Below are 13,731 nucleotides of genomic sequence, written 5' to 3'. Positions count from 1 at the left end.
CCTACATCTCTAAGCTGTACCTGCCAGTACAAGCTCTTACGCTGAGTGTAACAACTTACCATTGCTATCCATTACCTTACCTATCAAGGTTTATATTGCACCATGTGGCGCTGTGTACTTTTTTATTTTCTCAGACATTGTTTATAATTTAGATTTGATCGATAAGAGCTTGATCTGACCGATGTCACTGAACCCGTCAGTCCCGCTGACCTGACGGATTAAGGTCTCAGAACTAGATACCGCTGCTCTGTATACAGGATATAAAGCCACTGCATCTCCAATAGCAAAGATAATTTTTAAGAAAATGTAATTGCAAAGTTGCACCAAACACACTGAAAAAACCCACTATTCATGCACTTTAGCATTTTGGGGGATCGTGTGACCGGATTACTATCTGGGTGTTCTGCTGCGTTAGTGTTCTGATTCCATCTTTTATCCTGCGAGGGTTATGCTATTTTATCTTGTCAAATGTTGTCTGTTTGCATGTGTCTATTTGACATTAATAAAGGATTTTCTATATTTTTTCAATTATATGGTCGTGACCTTTTCTTCTTTTTTGGTTTGAAGATTCGTTTTTTGACACCATGTTACATTGAGCTATAGTACCAGTACAGTGGTACCCCTGAAAAATTACCCTATTTTGGAAACTAGATCCCTCAAGGAATTCATCTAGAGGTGTAGTGAGCATTTTGACCGCACAAGTGTTTTGCAAAAATGAGTAAACAATAGATGTTGCAGATTGAAAATTGCCGTTTTCCACACATATGCCATTCCAGTGCCCAATGTGTTGTGCCCATCTTGTACCACCATAGACACACATCCCATAAATTGTTAAGCGGGTTCTCCAGAATACAGTAATACCCCATATGTGGTCACAAATTGCTGTCTTGGCACACTGCAGGCTCAGTTGGACCACCATTTGGCTTTTGAAGCGCAGATTTTGCTTGGTGTTTTACTGGTATTTCAGCTTATAATTTGGGGGCATATGTAAGCTGGGCGGAGTACATCAGGGTATATGTAAACTGGGTGGAGTACATCAGGGTATATGTAAGCTGGGTGGAGTACATCAGGGCATAATAGGATGATGTAATAATGGGGTGAATGAATAATCCATGGATTGGTGTGGTACGCTTTGAACCAATCCTTTATGCACAGGCCGGGTTTTTGGGTATTGTATAAAATATCTGCACTCCAGTATTGCCTAATCTTTGACTTCTTCACTAGCCCTATAAGGCCTTAAAGGAACAGTGTCATCACAAATAATTTTTTTATATGTTAAAGATGTTAGTGCCTTCATATAAACGTTTATTTTCATTTGTGTGTTTGTGTTTTACTGTTTCTTATTTTCACACTTTTTCTTCCCTATGGGGGCTGCCATTTTTTGTTCCATTTCTGTGTGTGTCGATTAACGACACACACAGACATGGAATACGGCAGCCACAGTCCCATAGGGACTGCGAACGGCTCCCGTCCCATTGACTGCCGTGTACGGCGTCTGTGTGGGAACTGCGCATGCGCCGCTCCCACACAGTCCTATTCGAAATTGGCGCCGTCCGGCGCCATTTTCCTGTGGACCGGAAGTCGCGGCTGGACAGTAATATTACTACTTCCGGTCGCGGCTTCCGGACAAGTGCACATGGAACAGCGGCAGCAAAGGGAGCGGACGGGCCGGAGGGAGCCGCGGCGGCAGGAGCAGGTAAGCGATTTCAATGTATGTTAGTGTTTGTGTGTGTTTACTACTGTATGTAAACCTACTACACTGTGGGTTACCTCAAAAAATGGCGACACACAGTGTAGGAGGTTAAACCTTTCCAACCCCTCGTTTATCCCGGCACTAGCCAGGATAAAGGAGGGGGGGATGCTGAGAGCTCACTAGAGCGAGAGCTTTTAACCCAATGTTGCAATGCTGCAATTTTGGGAACTAGCTCCAAACAGCTCCATCTAGTGACCAAAAATGGGTAGTATTATAAATTTGAAAAAATTTATAATATTTCCTGACTCGCGAAAAAAATAAAAAAAATTTGAACAATGTTTAATCACCCACACACTAAATGTTTAAATTTTAAAAAAAAAACATGTTTTTGGGGCGACACCATGCCTTTAAAGTTTCCTCTTCTCCGCTGCATCTACAGGGTCCACCTGTGGGGTCTAGCAAATGATGATGTGGGGTATTTAGTGAAATTCTACTGGACCTAAAAAAGTAGTCTGGGCCGTCATTTAGCATCATTGCGTTTTTAGAGTCATAACATGTTATTTTTTCGTTGACGAAGCTGTGTGAGGGCACGTTTTTTGTGGAACGAGCTGTAATTTTTATTGGTTCCATTTTGGGGTACATGCAATTTTTTTAATCACTATTTATTCCATTTTTTGGGAGATGAGGAAACCAAAAAACAGCCATTCCAGCAGTTTTTTTTTTTACAGCGTTCACCGTGCAGTATAAAAATCATTAACTTTATTCTGCGGGTCGATACAGCGACACCAAATTTATATAGTTTTTTTACGTTTCACTACGTTCCCACAATAAAAATACTCTTTTCTAAAATCATGTTTTAGTGTCGCCATTTTCTGACAGCCGTAACTTTTTTATTTTTTAGTTGATATCACTGCGGGAGGGCTTGTTTTATGCGTGGCGAACTGTAGTTTCTATTGGTACCATTTTGCTTTACTTGCAACATTTTATGAAATTTTTTTTGAGACAAGATGACCAAAAAATAAAACGCGGTCATTGTTTTTTATTAAAAATTTTTACGGTGTTCATCGTGCGGTAAACATAATGTGATACTTTTTATAGATCAGGCCATTTCGAACGCGGCGATATCTATTATGTATAGTTTTTTTTTCATGTTTTCATTTTTTTCTAATAATAAAGGCGTTGATCAGGGAAACAGGGCGATTGTTGTTTTTATTAGTTAAAACTTTTATTTATTTATTTTTCTTTCACATTTTTTTTTACTTTTTTCAATTTTTTTATTACACTGACCTGGGGACTTGAAGATCTGGTCTTCTGATCCCCAGTACAATACACTGCACTACTTATGTAGTGCAGTGTATTGTAACTGTCATTCTTCATTTGACAGTTAGCATATTAGGTCCTGCCTCGGGCAGGACCTAATAGGCTACCATACCTGGGCAAGCAGGAAGCCTAGCAACAGCTTCCTGGTTGCCATAGCAGCCATCGCGGAGGGGCCCGGAGGGGTACAGAGGGAGCTCCCTCCTTCTGTTAACCACTTCAATGCGTCGGACGCCATTGACAGCCGCATTGAAGGTGGTTAAATGGCTGCGATCGGCGGTAACTGCCATCGCAGCCATTACAGCGGGAGGTCAGCTGTGTATGACAGCTGACAACCGCTGAAGATGAAGCGCGCACAGCTCCTGTGCCGGTTTCATCTACAGGGCGTGACTGTACGCCCATGTGCGGGAAAGCACTTTGAATTTGGACGTACAGTCACACCCAAAAGCGGGAAGGGGTTAAGTACCTGGCTTGGATACAAAATTAACAAATAAACAAAATGTGGGAAATGTGAAAGTGATTAAAATATGTTTAATTGATTCTATTTTAATAAGTATGGCTGTGACTCCATCTGGGATTAAGTCTCTATTTTGTATTTTAAAAAATCAATTTTCGTGAATGAAAAGTCATGACAAGCATAAGACAAGTATATTAATGCTGATTTTGTTCCTCAACTATGTGTCTGAGTTTTTATCTAGGGATTAATACAGATAAATGCGTATTTGACCTTGGTAATTGCAATGGTATGAACAGACTATTCTTAGCGAAGAAAGGGCGTGAGACAAGAAGTTTGTTCTAGTCTGAAGGAAAAGGATACTTTTGACGGCCAAAAGATAGTATTATATTCTGGCCTGGGAATGTTGATAGAAGGTGCAGGATGATGGTGTAACGCTAGCCTGACGTAAGCATCTAATGAGAAATTATAATATCATAATTGAAATGTAATTGGCTCTGTGATTGGCTGAATGTGAAATATTCTCCTTGTATGCTATTGGCTGAATCAGAGTTATTATCATATTGTAAATGATTGGTTAAACCTCAAGCCCACACCGCCTTTTGAATGATATTATTGTAATTGATTTTGTCAAAATTTTTTAGAGGTGTATTTTGAGCATACCAGCAGCGTTTGTTTGTCATAATTCCTCTCAGATATATCGATAATCTATATCTTTTGGATTAATTTGGATCTGAAGAAGTGTACTTTGAGGGTGTCAGTTGAAACACCCATCTAAAATTTCAGCCTAATATATTTTGGGCAAGGATTACGTCAACATGTATGACTGTTCCCTGGATGAGCAATCCCTAGAATCTTATTTCTCACATTCCAAACAAGAAAATGGTTTCATGTAAATTCTCTGAGTTCATAAAATGTATTTCCGTGTAAAACATATTCCACATATAGAGCATCAATACAGCTTCTCCCCTGTGTGACTTCTCTGATATTATTCCTCAAGTTCGCCTTTAGTAATTAAACATTTCACACATTCTGACCATGAATACTTTACTCCTGTGTTATGTCTCTCGTGTACAATAAGACTTGATTTAGCTGTAAAACATTTCCCACATTCTAAACAGAATTATGGCTTCTTCCCTGTGTGGTTTCTCTGATGAGCCCTATGTTTGCCTTTAGTAATAAAACATTTCCCACATTCTGAACATGAATACGGCTTCTCTCCTGTGTGACTTCTCTCATGTATAACAAGATGTGATTTTTGTGTAAAACATTTCCCACATTCTGAACATGAATACGGCTTCTCTCCTGTGTGACTTCTCTCATGTATAACAAGATGTGATTTTTGTGTAAAACATTTCCCACATTCTGAACATGAATACGGCTTCTCTCTTGTGTGAATTCTCTCATGTGTAACAAGACTTGTTTTATCTGTAAAACATTTTCCACATTCTGAACATGAATAAGGCTTCTCTCCTGTGTGAATTCTCTCATGTTTAACAAGATGTGATTTATCTGTAAAACATTTTCCACATTCTGAACATGAATATGGTTTCTCTGCTGTGTGAATTATCTTATGTGTAACAAGATGTGATTTATTTGTAAAACATTTCCCACATTCTGAACATGAATACGGCTTCTCTCCTGTGTGAATTCTCTCATGTTTAACCAGACTTGATTTATCTGTAAAACATTTCCCACATTCTGAACATGAATATGGCTTCTCTCCTGTGTGACTTCTCTCATGTAGCGCAAGATGTGATTTTTGTGCAAAACATTTCCCACATTCTGAACATGAATATGGCTTCTCTCCTGTGTGACTTCTCTCATGTATAACAAGATGTGATTTTCGTGTATAACTTTTTCCACATTCTGAACATGAATACGGCTTCTCTCCTGTGTGACTTCTTTCATGTATAAAAAGATGTGATTGATATGTAAAACATTTCCCACATTCTGAACATGAATACAGCTTCTCCCCTGTGTGAATTCTTCTATGTGTAAAAAGACCTGAGATTTTTGTGAACGGTTTACCACATTGAAACCGTTTACCCCCTTTTTGAGCTGTACTTTTGGTAACAATCTTTGATTGGTCAGGAGAAGGTTCTTCATGATTAGGGGAAATATATGATAGATCTGTACAGTGAAGTCCTGGAATTACATTAAGGGTAATGAGGTTTTCTCCTGAAGCCTGCTGCATGATATCTTCATCTTCTATTTTATAATTTATCGATAGCATGAAGGTTCCCTCAGACTTCTTACTCGAGTTTTCTGTTAGGATTAGGATGAATTTTATTATCTTTTTTTAAACCACAAAGTAGACAAATTGATAACATTCATATCAGATTGAAACACATGCAGTTTTGAGGCAGTTTTTTTTTAATTTTTTAAATCAAAGCCAGAAGTGTATCAAGCAGGAAGGAGAAGGATAAGTAATTCCTTTTGATTCTACTCCTGGCTTTAGCTTACAAAAACAAACCTTCGATAAGCAATATAAAATATAGCGATGATAAAGTCCAGGATTCTGGTCTATTCCTAGTCACCGCTTTTATTACAGAAATCTTGACTTAATAAAACAAATAAATGTGGGCGCCACCTTACCTGGCGATCAGGCCTTTCTTCCACCAACACATTTGGTCCTTCCATACCAATTGGAAATCACTTTAATGCTAAAACTTAAAGAAACCCTCCGGTACCGAGACAACTTTTTTAATATGATTGTATATATAGTGTAACATTACCTGGTACCCTTCAGGTATGCCTCTCTGGCGTGGATTTGCCATTTTAGAGTCCCCTCTGTGCTGTCCCAAAATGGCTACATCGCTTCTAAGACGATAAGACTGAGACACTCCCACTGTTCTCAGATTGGCCAGAGTTGCTCACGTGAGGAGTTCTGTCCAATACATGAACAGATGAAGTGTCTTAGGGTATGTGCACACAACCTATTTTCAGACGTAATGGAGGCGTTTTACGCCTCATAAGACGGCTCCAATACGTCGGCAAAGATCTTACGATGTTTTGCGCAGACGAGCTGTAATTTTACGCGTCGCTGTCAAAAGACGGCGCGCAAAATTATGCCCGCGTCAAAGAAGTGCAGGACACTTCTTGGGACGTTTTTGGAGCCGTTTTTCATTGACTCCAATGAAGAACAGCTCCAATTACGTCTGTAAAAGACGCAGCGAAAAACGCGAGTACATGCAAAAACGTCTGAAATTCAGGAGCTGTTTTCGCCTAAAAACAGCTCCGTAATTTCAGACGTATTTTGCGTTGTCGTGTGAACATACCCTTAGACAGTCTGAAAAGCGCTATGGCCTTTTTGAGACAACACAGAGGGGACCCTAAAACAGTGGGTACAAGGCCGAGGGGCACAACTGAAGGGCACCAGGCAATATTGCACCATATACCCCAGCACATTTTGAATTTAAACCAGAGATAATCAGATTGCTGGTTCAATACACTGCAATATAAATGTATCATAGTGTATTGTCAATTTTACAGGCTCCTGGTGCCCCTCCCAAATTCTGACACCTTGTAGAGAACTTCTATGTGCAGTCACAGTTCCCTCAGGCCCTGCACTATGTATAGCACATTGACTGAAGTGTTACTGTAATGGAGAAGTAAGGAGGAACCTCACCTAAACCATTTCATGACCAAGGTCATTGATGCCACTGTGTCCAGGTCAAATTTTCCATTTCTGATACGCAACTACTTTTACAAGACTTATGAGGCTTTTATTTTCTAGATTAGTTTAATTCCATTCTTTTAATTTTTATTATGAGCAGACAAATCACCAAAAATGTGAAAAAAACACTTTTTTGTATTTTTTTATATATATTTATCTAGATTACGTGTGTGTGTGTATATATATATAATGAGAAAAATAATAAAGCAGCACAGCAACAGCAGTGGGTGCAGGCCTCCTAGGTTGAGGCTAGGAACCCTCGAGGCTTGACAAAGATCCCATAGAGACGGATCGAAACGTTGCCTGCCTGGGGTGAATAAACACACCACTTTTTTTCACCAATTTCCTTGGAGTGCTGCCTCTTCATTTTTTTGGGAATATATATATATATATATATATATATATATATATATATATATATACAGTGAAGGAAGTATTTGATCCCTTGCTGATTTTGTAAGTTTGCCCACTGTCAAAGACATGAACAGTCTAGAATTTTTAGGCTAGGTTAGTTTTACCAGTGAGAGATAGATTATATTAAAAAAAAAACAGAAAATCACATTGTCAAAATTATATATATTTATTTGCATTGTGCACAGAGAAATAAGTATTTGATCCCCTACCAACCATTAAGAGTTCAGCCTCCTCCAGACCAGTTACACGCTCCAAATCAACTTGGTGCCTGCATTAAAGACAGCTGTCTTACATGGTCACCTGTATAAAAGACTCCTGTCCACAGACTCAATTAATCAGTCAAACTCTGACCTCCACAACATGGGCAAGACCAAAGAGCTTTCTAAGGATGTCAGGGACAAGATCATAGACCTGCACAAGGCTGGAATGGGCTACAAAACCATAAGTAAGACGCTGGGTGAGAAGGAGACAACTGTTGGTGCAATAGTAAGAAAATGGAAGACATACAAAATGACTGTCAATCGACATCGATCTGGGGCTCCATGCAAAATCTCACCTTGTGGGGTATCCTTGACCCTGAGGAAGGTGAGAACTCAGCCGAAAACTACACGGGGGGAACTTGTTAATGATCTCAAGGCAGCTGGGACCACAGTCACCAAGAAAACCATTGGTAACATATTACGCCATAATGGATTAAAATCCTGCAGTGCCCGCAAGGTCCCCCTGCTCAAGAAGGCACACGTACAGGCCCGTCTGAAGTTTGCAAATGAACATCTGGATGATTCTGAGAGTGATTGGGAGAAGGTGCTGTGGTCAGATGAGACTAAAATTGAGCTCTTTGGCATTAACTCAACTTGTCGTGTTTGGAGGAAGAGAAATGCTGCCTATGACCCAAAGAACACCGTCCCCACTGTCAAGCATGGAGGTGGAAACATTATGTTTTGGGGGTGTTTCTCTGCTAAGGGACAGGACTACTTCACCGCATCAATGGGAGAATGGATGGAGCCATGTACCGTCAAATCCTTCGTGACAACCTCCTTCCCTCCACCAGGACATTAAAAATGGCTCGTGGCTGGGTCTTCCAGCACAACAATGACCCGAAACATACAGCCAAGGCAACAAAGGAGTGGCTCAAAAAGAAGCACATTAAGGTAATGGAGTGGCCTAGCCAGTCTCCAGACCTTAATCCCATCGAAAACTTATGGAGGGAGCTGAAGATCTGAGTTGCCAAGCGACAGCCTCGAAATCTTAATGATTTACAGATGATCTGCAAAGAGGAGTGGGCCAAAATTCCATCTAACATGTGTGCAAACCTCATCATCAACTACAAAAAACGTCTGACTGCTGTGCTTGCCAACAAGGGTTTTGCCACCAAGTATTAAGTCTTGTTTGCCAAAGGGATCAAATACTTATTTCTCTGTGCACAATGCAAATAAATATATGTAATTTTGACAATGTGATTTTCTGTTTGTTTTTTTTATATAATCTATCTCACACTGGTAAAAGTAACCTAGCCTAAAAATTCTAGACTGTTCATGTCTTTGACAGTGGGCAAACTTACAAAATCAGCAAGGGATCAAATACTTATTTCCTTCACTGTATATATATATATATATATATATATATATATATATATACACACACACATACACACACACACACACACACACACACGGTACAGCTCTGTGACAAGCGGAGAGTGAAGAGGGCTATAAGACTATATTCACACGACGTGAAAAGAAGTTTACAGCTGATCAACTGTCATTTTTTTATGGCTGTTTTGCATCAATGTGTTTCAAAATTTGAATCCATTTCCCGGCCGTCTGACCTTTTTTCACCACCATTTTCCATCCGTTTTTCGTGAACGTTAAAAAAAAGAAGATGAATTTCATTTGTTAGGGTTTTGTTTTTGTCCCAGCCACCTGAAAACACCACAGTGCCCATGTAAATAGTGCCCAATGTATATAGTGCCACAATTCCCACTGTAGATAGTGCCCCACAAAGTGCCCCTCGATAGCGCCATGGTGTCCCCTGTAGGTAGTGCCCATATAATGCCACAGTGCCCCTGTATATACCACTCCCCCTATAGACAGCACCACATCCCCTGTAGACAGCACCACATCCCTGTAGAAAGCACCACACCCTCTGTAGACAGCACCACACCCTCTGCAGACAGCACCACACCCTCTGCAGACAGCACCACACCCTCTGCAGACAGCACCACACCCTCTGCAGACAGCACCACACCCTGCAAATAGTGCCCACCCACCCTGCCGATAGCATGCCATCTGGCCGTTGATTCCACTCCTAGAGTGACATCAGGGGATAACTCTAAAAGCAGAAACCCCTGCCTGAGCATCGGCAGTGCTGTGGCCGGGGATTTCACTCCAGGAGCAGCCCCCGGCGTCACAATCCATATATGGACAGTGATGTCAGCGGATCCCTCTTGTAGCGGAATCCCCGGTGTCAGATGGCTCTGTGGCAGGGATTCTGCCCCTAGAGAGAGCCCCTGATGTCACTCACGGGCTCTCTCTTGAAGCGGAATCCCCGGCACAGAGCGATCTGACACTGGGGATTCTGCTCCTAGTGGGGCGCTATCTACAGGGGGAAGGGGAGTTCGCTATCTACAACAGGAAGGGACAGACTATTTACAGCGGAGACGTAGAAACATTCAGAGCGCCAGCCGGGGATTCCGCTCCTAGAGGGAGCTTGGGTGACGCCATCTACATTGGGTGGTGTATTCTGGGGCTCTTAAAGAGGCTCTGTCACCACATTATAAGTGCCCTATCTCCTACATAAGGAGATCGGCGATATAATGTAGGTGACAGTAATGCTTTTTATTTTAAAAAAAACGATCTGTTTTTACCACTTTTCAAGTGGGCGTGTTTTTACTTTCGACCAAGTGGGCGTTGTACAGAGGAGTGTATGACGCTGACTAATCAGCATCATGCACTTCTCTCCATTCATTTACACTGCAGCATCGTGTTCTTACTAGAATGATGTGCAGCCACATACACAGACATTAACGTTAATCAAGTGTCCTGATAATGAATATAGATGATCTCCAGCTTGGACGTCATGTGTATTCAGAATCCTGACACTTCTGAATCTTTTCTGTGAGATTTCCAGCAAGGGAAACGAAATCTCGCTTACCTCGTAATCTTGCGAATGGAGAGGAGTGCATGACGCTGACTGGTCACTGATTGGTCAGCGTCATACACTCCTCTGTACAACGCCCACTTGGTCGAAAGTAAAAACACGCCCACTTGGGCATTAAGAAACTCATTAGCATAAAGCTAAAAATCGCTCATAAAGTGGTTTAAAATAGATCGTTACATTATAGCGCCTTATGTAGGAGATAGGGCACTTATAATGTGGTGACAGAGCCTCTTTAAAACCCTGGCAGACGTGAGAGTGCAGGGCTGCTCACACTGAAGCAGAACTGCACTCATTAAACCCCGTTCCAGGCTGCCAACTTTTATATACGTGACAACTGCACGGGGCATCAGCAGTTTGAACGTATATAGCCGTATGGCAGTCATGAAAGAGTTAAAGAGGACCTGTCATGGTATTTTAAACCACATTCTGCCCTTCTTTGTGCCTCCTCCTGATTCTAGCGCTGTAAAAATTATTTTATTGCCCCCCGTGTCCCGCTACAACAACGGAGCGCCTAATATGCTAACTTTGAGTAAAGGTACGGAGAAGAGGAGACCTCATCTCTCCTCATTAGGCGTTACCTCATGCATCGCTGTGATGCTGTCCAATCAGTCCAATGCAATGCAGAAAACCTGCAGTAAATCTCACAAAATCAGCAGGTTTTCTGTATAGCTGTGAGTCTGTCTGCTCTGATTGGACAGCATCACAGCGATGCATAAGGAAACGCCTGCGGAGGAGAGATGATGTCTCCTCCTCTCTGTACCTTTACCTATAATTAGCATACCAGTCCCCAAACGGAGCGGGGTTGTAGCGGGACACGAGGGGAGATAAAATCACAGGGCTGAAATCGAGAAGGCACCTGGAATAAGGGAAGGTATGTGTTTTAAAAAAACCAAAAACATAACAGGTCCTCCTTAACCCCTTATTTCCCGTGCCATTTTGCACGTTAATGATCAAGGATTATTTCGTTTTTTCACGGTTGCATTCCAAGAGTCGTAACTTTTTTTTTTCATTCCGTCGACATAGCCGTATAAGGGCTTGTTTTTTGCAGGACGAGTTGTATTTTGTATTTGCACCATTTTTAGATGCTTATAATATATTGATTAACTTTTATTAACTTTATTTTAGGAGAGAATTGAAAATAAGCAGATATTCCAGCATTGATTTTCACGTTATAAATTTACGCCGTTTACTATGCAGCGTAAATATCATGTTAACTTTATTCTATGGGTCGGCACGATTATGGGCATACCAAATATGTAAAGGTTTTATATGTTTTTTCTACGTTTGCACAATAAAAAGCCTTTTAGAAAAAAATTACTTGTTTTTGCATCGCCGCATTCCAAGAGGCGTAATTTTTTTATTTTTCCATCAATGTGGCCGTATGTGGGCTTGATTTTTGCGGGACAATGTGTAGGTTTCATTAGTACTATTTTGGGGTACATAGGACTTATAGATTAACTTTTATTTTATTTTTTATGGGGGGAATGGGAGAAAAGGGAGAATTTTGCCGTTGTTTTTTGCGTTTTCTTTGGACGCCGTTCATCCGGCGGTTTAATTAATATGTTCATTTTATTGGTCAAGTTGTTACGATCGCGGGGATACCATATATGTGTATGTGTGATATGTTTTGACACTTTTACTAAATAAAAGTTTTATTTGACTTTGACTAATTATTTTTTTTTCACAAACTTTATTTAACTGATTGACATATTTTTTTTTAGTCCCACCAGGGGACTTCACTATGCGATCTGCTGATCGCATATATAATGCTTTGGTATACTTAGTATACCAAAGCATTATTGCCTGTCAGTGTAAAACTGACAGGCAATCTGTTAGGTCATGCCTCCGGCATCGCCTAACAGGCAGATGCTGAAGGCAGACCTGGGGGTCTTTGTTAGACCCCCGGCTGTCATGGAAACCCGACAGCGACCCGCGATTTGTTTGCGGGGGCGCCGACGGGGTGACAAAGGGAGCTCCGTCCCTCTGTCAAACACATTAGATGCCGCTGTCACTATTGACAGTGGCATTTAATGGGTTAAACTGCCGGAATCGGAGCGCGCTTCGATTCCGGCAGTTGCAGCAGGAGCCAGGCTGTGTATAACAGCCGTGCTCCTGCCGCTGATCGCGTGGGTACAGTGACAGTACCCGCGCCATCACAGGACGGATATATCCGCCCTCCTGCGTGAACTAGCAGCTGCTGAGGACGGATATATCCGTCCTTCGGCGTTAAGGAGTTAAGATAACAGGTCCTCCTTAAGAAACCTGCAAATCCACTTTCTAAATTCATTATTACTTACCCCTGGCAACACCTCCTGGAATTTCCTCCTCCACTTCACTGTTACACGGTGGATCGCCCCTCACCCGCTCTTCTTCTTCATCCTCCGCTTTATTATTAGTCAGATCTTCCCCCTGATTTCACATATGTAACAATTCAGTACAATACAGCAGAGAGTGCGAAGAATCTTAGGGTATGTAGCTGCATTTCAAAAAGCTGAAACTTTTATTTGATGGTATATAATCCATTTCATTCCTGCTTGAACCTCATCCCTGCTGTAGCTGCATTTCAAAAAGCTGAAACTTTTATTTGATGGTATTCTGCTTTCCTGTCTTCCTATATAGTCTAATGTTATCTCTAAGTTTTGTCAAAGTGTTTGATCGTCGTTTAGTTTTATGATCATCCAGACCTGCTAATTTGTTTGTTTATCTCTGCATAGCTTTTCACCTCATGTGTCTAGTTGATTTGATTAATAGCTGAACGAGCTTAATTAGGCCTAGATCTGAGCATCTACTCCCCTATAAATTTAGATGTAGCATATGGGGAAGGCACTCGTGCAGGGGGGCACGACGGCAGAAGTCATCTCTGTGTAAGTGTTATACTGTCAAAGTGTCCTGGCAGTTAGTGTCATACTGTCAAAGTGTCCTGGCAGTTATACATGGCAGTTAGACAGGGAAAGTGACAGGTAAGCTGCATTACCAAATCAAACAAACTATCAGACGCTCTAATTATTAGATTTC

At 41.2% G+C, this 13,731-nt stretch overlaps 1 pseudogene; it reads right to left on the bottom strand.

Moving 5' to 3' along the window:
* Positions 1–4,318: 4,318 nt before the first annotated feature.
* LOC142664078 (uncharacterized) lies at positions 4,319–13,137 on the bottom strand (annotated as a pseudogene).
* Between the last annotated feature and the right edge of the window lie 594 nt (positions 13,138–13,731).

Source organism: Rhinoderma darwinii, chromosome 1 (genome assembly GCF_050947455.1).
Source record: "Rhinoderma darwinii isolate aRhiDar2 chromosome 1, aRhiDar2.hap1, whole genome shotgun sequence".
Lineage (NCBI taxonomy): Eukaryota > Metazoa > Chordata > Amphibia > Anura > Rhinodermatidae > Rhinoderma > Rhinoderma darwinii.
This window is presented reverse-complemented; position numbering and strand designations above follow the sequence as displayed.